Below are 6,843 nucleotides of genomic sequence, written 5' to 3'. Positions count from 1 at the left end.
TACCATATATCAAATAAATAAGCAACAAGGAATAGATAAGCACAGGGAATTATACTCATTATCTTCTATTAGCCCTGTGTTAAAGAATCTGCCTGCCAATGCAGGAGACACAGGAGACTTGGGTTCAGTTCCTGGGTCAGGAAGATCCCCTGGAGTAGGAAATGGCAATCCACTCCAGTATTCTTGCCTGGAAAATTCCATGGACAGGGGAGCCTGGAGGGCTACAGTTCAAGGGGTCGCAAACAGTTGGACGTGATTGAGCATGCATGCAGTATCTTGTAATAACCTTAATGGAATATAATCTGCAAAAATACTGAATAACTATGCTATAGATGTGAAAGCTAACACAATATTGTAAATCAACTATACTTCAATTAAAAAAAAAAGAGAATGAGGTGGGAGAAAGGAGGCTGACCTAAGAAAGAAGTGTGGAGATGCTAGTGTTTAAGTGACAAGCAAGGAAGAGGAATCAGAAGAATTTAGAAGAGAGAAGCAGAAGTGAATTGGGTTGGAAGCCAAGGCAACAAAGGGAGTCCAACATCTGACGTGCCCTTGAGAAGTCAAGCAGGATGTCGGAAAGAGACTGCTGAGCCTGGTTGTCAGCAGAGAAAGCTGATGTTTCATGACCTTGAGGGGTATGCTGGGCAGTCTTCAGGGATTAGGGAATAAGTGAGTACTGGGAAAGCCAAGGACAGAGCCTCTCTCCTGCATGCCTCGGGGAGAAGCAGGAACTTGTGTATGGGGGTGGGTGGGTGGGAAAGGCATGGATGTGACACAGGGATAGGCAACCCAAAGCAAAATGCTGACCCAGTGGGCACCCAAAGCTTCAAAGCAAACTTAGAAAAGCAAGTTCCCCAAAGGCCTTAGATGATGACAAGCTTTTCTTTCTCACGAAGCTGAGGCAGTTCCTTTGATAAGGGCCTTCTCAAAACTGGTGATACTCTGACAGTCCCTCAGAGACCACAGGGAAAAGGATCCCACAATCAATTATCACCCGGGTGCTCCTCACTGGTCATGGAATTTGGCGGGTCCCTATATGCCGCGTTCCAGCTCAGGGTCTGTACTCTTCAGATCCAAGTGTAATTACCACTCTGTTTATTTTATAAAAGATTAATGGTTCCCCCTCCTCATTTCTCAAGAACAGACTTTCGTCTGTATAGAGTGAGTCATTAAGTATATCAGCTCAACTGCTCTGGTTGCAAGATTACAGATATAAAATCATCTGATTTTGACAAAAAACAGCTGCAGCTTTTCTTATTCTCTTGAGTCCATCATCACATGCCGAGAGAGGCAGAGAATGTGACTGGTCAGGTCATATGATAGAGAGACACATGACCTTCACCTTCATCAGCAATCTTCCCAAGGCCCTCCAACAAGTCACCTTTGCTAAGATGTCTCTCAAGGACAGTTTAACTCTATTCAACCTACTCTCAAGAGCTGCTCCCATGAATAAGGTGGAAAATGAAGGATGAACAGGAAGGGACATTTATGCTCAGAAAGTTTACAATCTACTAATGATACCATAAACAAAACTCACTTAAGAACTAGGACTGATTGTGGTCAAGGTGTTGACCAAAGAGCTTAAGAAGGCAAGCTCAGCCCTCAGGCAAGACTTTCTAAAGGAGGTGGCATTGAAAGTCATCTTAAGGGACACTGATTGTGTGTGTGTGTGTGTGTGTGTGCGCCCGTGTGCGTGCACATGCATGCATGCACATGTACACACAGATGCGCTGGGGTTAATCAGAGGGAAAGCAAAACATTTCAGGAGAAGGTACTTTATTAAATAAACACATGGGTGCAGAGAATTGCCGTGCATGGCTAAGGTGTGGGAAAATCAGAGTTGGAGGAGGCTTTTGGTCCAGAGATTCACAGACTTTGATGTGTGTTAGATATACCCGGGCAACATGTGAGAAATTCACTAGACCAAGCCTTGCCCTTGGGTTTTACAAGCTATGCTGCTGGGACTTGAGGATGTTAATGATTAACCAGGGTCCCATTGCTCATTAATTAGCAGCTGAACTAGTTGGAGAACCTGTTTTCAGGGAAGGACAAGTTCTTTTGTTTGCTTATTTTTTGTTTTTGAAGGGACCTGAGGTGTAAGATTTATGAAGTGAGAAACAAGAGAGAAGACCAAAGGAGCAGGTTGGACTCAAATTATGGAAAAATTGGATTAAAGTGAAAGGAAATCGGAATATTTCTGTCAGCACACAGGGTTACTGAAGATTTCAGAGGGGGAAGTGACATTGTCAAAGTCATCAGAGACGTGATCTAAGAACAAAACTTAGGGTTCACCCTGTTGACTGGAGACAGAATCACACTGGCTTACAAATCTCGTTACTTCCTGTCAGCATGGCCCCCAACCCTCATCTGAAGCAGGTTCCTCTGGAAGCCCACAGAGGCCAGCTTTTTTTCTCCTTACATAAATCATGAAATATCTGTGAGAAAATATCACTTCATCAAGCATCTTTCAAAACAGCTCATTAAATCCCGGGAATGCAGTCAATGGGAGGAATGCACATTTTCATCTAGCTTCTGGCCCAAGGGCAATATGTACCCATCCTCCTGCCCGACCTCACCTGGACTTCCTCCATGGCAGGAAGAGTAGCCATGAGTCTACGCCTGAGAATAAAGGCAGAGTGGAGGTGGGGGGCCAGACAGTAACCCAGGAGTCAGGTCTACAGATGGTAGGCCTCTCCACAACATGATGGGCAGACGGAGAGCTAGAGGATCACAACTGCGTTGCTCCTGGAGGTCTGGGGGCTGGGGATCTGGGCCCTGTTTATGTCTACCTGGCTTATCAAGAACTGAGGGAGAAGGATGGGAAAGGTAGTGAAATTTGTCCTTCCTTTAGCTCAACAGTTATTTATACTGGGTAACGTGTATATGTGCATGCTAAGTCCCATCAGCCATGTCCGACTCTTTGCGACCCTAGGGACTGTAGCCTGCCAGGCTGCTCTCTCCATGGGATTCTCCAGGCAAGAATACTGGAGTGGGTTTCCATGCCCTCCTGCAGGGGATCTTCCTGACCCAGGGATCGAACCTGCATCTTGTACAGTTCCTGCATCGGCAGGCAGATTCTTTAGCACTAGCGCCACCTGGGAAGCCCAAACTGGGTAATACTGGCATTGGAAAGACAACGACGTGGGCTGCCAAGCAGGGCTGAGATGCTGGTAGTGGGCTTTGATGGTGATGGCCCTGCCTGAAAGCCTCAGGGTGTCTCCCACTGTTCCTGCTGTCGACGCCCGGGCCTCAGTCCACTCAGTGTCACAAGAGGAGGCAGAACCCAGAAGTAAAGAAATTTGGATCTCAAGGCTCATGTAAAACCAACTTTAGCCAATTGCGCAGCCCTTCTGGAACTGTAGTCAGTGAGGATGCCTCAGCCTCCCAACGTGCCCAAACAAGAGTGACAGGAGAAGCTTCCTGTTTTTGTTCTGGAGATGTTCATATTCAGATAAACTCCATACCTAAAGAGTGTGCTGAAAATCTAAGCTCCAGAGATATTACTAGAAGGTCAGGAGTCCATAGCTGTTCCCACGGATGTGTACACAGCCAGTTATGGAGTCACTCCCACAATGAAGCAAGCCTGGAGATCATTGTAGCTCCTTCTCAGAATTCAAATACCTCTTCAAGGGATTGCAAAAAAGTCTTCCATATATTTTGATTCTGGGTGTAAAACTTGTTATGCAGCATGTAACGAGAATTGCTCTTGGAACTGGACTGCTCACAACTTTCATATATGCAAATGAAAGCATTGTAAACCGGGTTTTTCTAAGAGAAGGGTGCTCAGTGTGTTTGGTTACTGGTAGTCTTAGCAGGATTTTCCATTCTTTCATATTACACATTTTATTCTCAGTCACTTCATTACAGCTTAATTTTAAAAACTCCTACCATAGTCCATTAGAGTTTCTGGGAAGTACTTTGGTTCGTTGGAATTACAGGCTTCATTCTGACATTCCTCTTCATGGGCTTAAAATGCCTATTTACTTAAAATGCCTTCTTGCATCATGCCTTTTAAATCCTAGAATTACTGGCATATGCTTTTAGAAGAATTGTGTCAGTATTATCAAACTTTTGTTCCCATACCAGTTTGGTTTCATTACCTTATAAGCTATGGGGAGTTTAGTAACATAATTAGATGGATTCTTGGAATATTGATGGTTTTATTCTACCTCATACTAAACCTTTTGGATTTTTTTGACGTCTAAGAATTTTAAGACAGGTTTTGCCAATATTTTTTACATGACCAAGTTATGGAGTGGCTGCCAGCAAGAGACAGTGTTCAGATGCAGATGATATTTGTTCAATATGTCAAGATGAATTTCAAAAGCCGGTTCTTCTCATCTGTCAACATATATTTTGTGGAGAGAAAAAACATGGCCACTATACAGAACTGTGATTTCAGACCATATAAACAAATGGAAACATGGAGTCACTTCATCACAGCTTTGAATATGTGAAGTTTTAAACTTTACATTAAGGCCCCAAAATGCCAATTTCATTTGGTTACAGTGACTATTGATAAAGGCATTAGAATGGGTTTTCAAGGCTAGATGTTAAGGAAAATGTTTCTAAATTGTTTTAAAGTATTACAACAAGACTTAAGTGTGTAGTCCAAATTATCAAAAAATTAAATTAAAGAACTCCATATTTAAAAGTATATGTAAGTAATGTTCAACCTAATGCACTGCTGCTGCTGCTGCTGCTAGGTCACTCCAGTCGTGTCCAACTCTGTGCGACCCAATGGACAGCAGCCCACCAGGCTCCCCCATCCCTGGGATTCTCCAGGCAAGAACACTGGAGTGGGTTGCCATTTCCTTCTCCAATGCATTAAAGTGAAAATTGAAAGTGAAGTCGCTCAGTCATGTCCGACTCTTTGCGACCCCATGGACTGCAGCCCACCAGGCTCCTCTGTCCATGGGATTTTCCAGGCAAGAGTAATGGAGTGGGGTGCCATCGCCTTCTCCGAACCTAATGCACATGCAACATTTATTCTTCCTAATTACTTGACAGATAGCTGCAGTGTTAAACCGTAAACATGTTTGCTTATTAATGCTACCAAAATGATAATTGCATAACTAGTTTTAGGGGAATTCAGCTACTCTTTCCTGACATCATTTTCAAAATAAAAACTATTTTTCATAATGCTTTAAGAGATATTACCTGAATGTAAAATTTTCTTTATCATTTACCTTTATAATTCCCATTGAAAAAATTCTAAAATTTAAAAATAAAATTTGTATTTAAAATGAAAGTTCTAAATGCTATATTTTACCTGTAATAATCAGATTTTCTAAGGAAGATTAATTCATTGATAATGACATATTTTAATATTGTAATTTTCTCTGTAGTATGATTAGCAATCATTGAGAATAGACGACTTAAATTGCTTTTTGTTTTGTGGACATCATGCATACAATCCTGCCATCAGCTTTAATGTTCAGATCTTCCTTTTTGTATAATATCATGGACTATCCTGAAGTAGCTATTAAAATAACTCACATGGATTAAAAAAAGGCAACTATTAATACTTAACATCAATAGCTGATCAACGCAGGAATCACCTGCTTCCTTGTATCTTCATCATGTGGAAAATTCCTGTGGCCTCTATTCCATAATTTTTCTCCTTCTTTTTGTCTTCTGGAGGATATAATGTAGTTTCAACTAAAAGATTAAACAAAAACATCCTAAGTGGAAGCACTCCTTATAGAAGAAAGCTCAAGATTGTAATTAAAATTTTGGTGATGCCATTGGATGCCACAGAAGCTATCACCTTCGAACAAAGACAGGTCTAAATAACCCAGAATGAGGAAACTCTTTCTGAAGAATCATCTGCACTATATATCAATCCACCTCCATTTTGTGTGAAAGGTGGAAGGTCAGAGGCCACATACTTTATCTTCACGTTGTGTTCAGACAGTGTTTCTCCACAGGCATGTTATTTGGAATGTAATGAAGTTGGTCTGTGTTACCTAGAATCTGCACAATGCAGGATGCACAGTACCCAAAATGCCAGCAGCTTCCTGAGTCTTGAAAAGCTGAATGAATGTCATGGGCACTGCTGCTCTTGTGTTCCAGAGTGCACTGCTTAAACTATTTCAAAACTATTTGAATCAGCATAACAATTCAAAATATTAGTAACATCTTCACTCTTCAGATGATGAACTGAGGTTTGAAATGGATTGCTGACTTTCCCACATGGCTACTGAGGGGTGCTGCTGGCTCTAACCCCAAGAAACTGACTCTAAATTCAGCTCCTTTCCTAAAACATTGTGCTGCCTTTCAATGCAGGCAGAGACTCAGACTGGATCTCAATACATTAGTAAATACATGCAAATGAACTGTTGATGTTATTATACTTCTAGCTATCTTCTAAGGAGCCCGGGTCTTTTTACACAGATGACACTTTGTTCTGCGGGTCCTTGGTAGCAGGGTAGAGCTAGGAGCTAAGAGGACCTGGGTTAGTTTGGCTAATGGAGGGAGCAGATCATGGAGCTTCCAGGGACAATGGGGTGGGGAGGCGAATAGGAAAGAGAATTACTGGGACCTAGTCACACCTTTAATAATGCAACATGACCTACCCATGCACTCTTCACCCAAGAGTCTCAAACCTTTAGTACAATGTATTACTCATGAAATGCTTAGCGAGTTTTGGGGATAAAATGGCAAAGGGCTGAGAATTACTGCTGGGTTGGAAGAGGCTGATGCAGAGACAGCACATGTGGACTCAGAAGCCAGAGGCAGGAGGAGAGACCAGGAGGGTGTCAGTCACTCAGAATCAGCAGAAATCAGGCAAGGCCTGGGGTTTTCACAGATGTGTGAATTCACCCAGATGTCTCAGACTGA

At 42.4% G+C, this 6,843-nt stretch overlaps 1 pseudogene; it reads left to right on the top strand.

Moving 5' to 3' along the window:
- The first annotated feature begins 2,349 nt into the window (after positions 1-2,349).
- Positions 2,350-4,539, top strand: LOC113878843 (annotated as a pseudogene).
- Positions 4,540-6,843: the final 2,304 nt, after the last annotated feature.

Source organism: Bos indicus x Bos taurus, chromosome 20 (genome assembly GCF_003369695.1).
Source record: "Bos indicus x Bos taurus breed Angus x Brahman F1 hybrid chromosome 20, Bos_hybrid_MaternalHap_v2.0, whole genome shotgun sequence".
NCBI lineage: Eukaryota > Metazoa > Chordata > Mammalia > Artiodactyla > Bovidae > Bos > Bos indicus x Bos taurus.
Note: the sequence above shows the minus strand (reverse complement) of the source record. Positions and strands in the feature narration are given on the sequence as shown.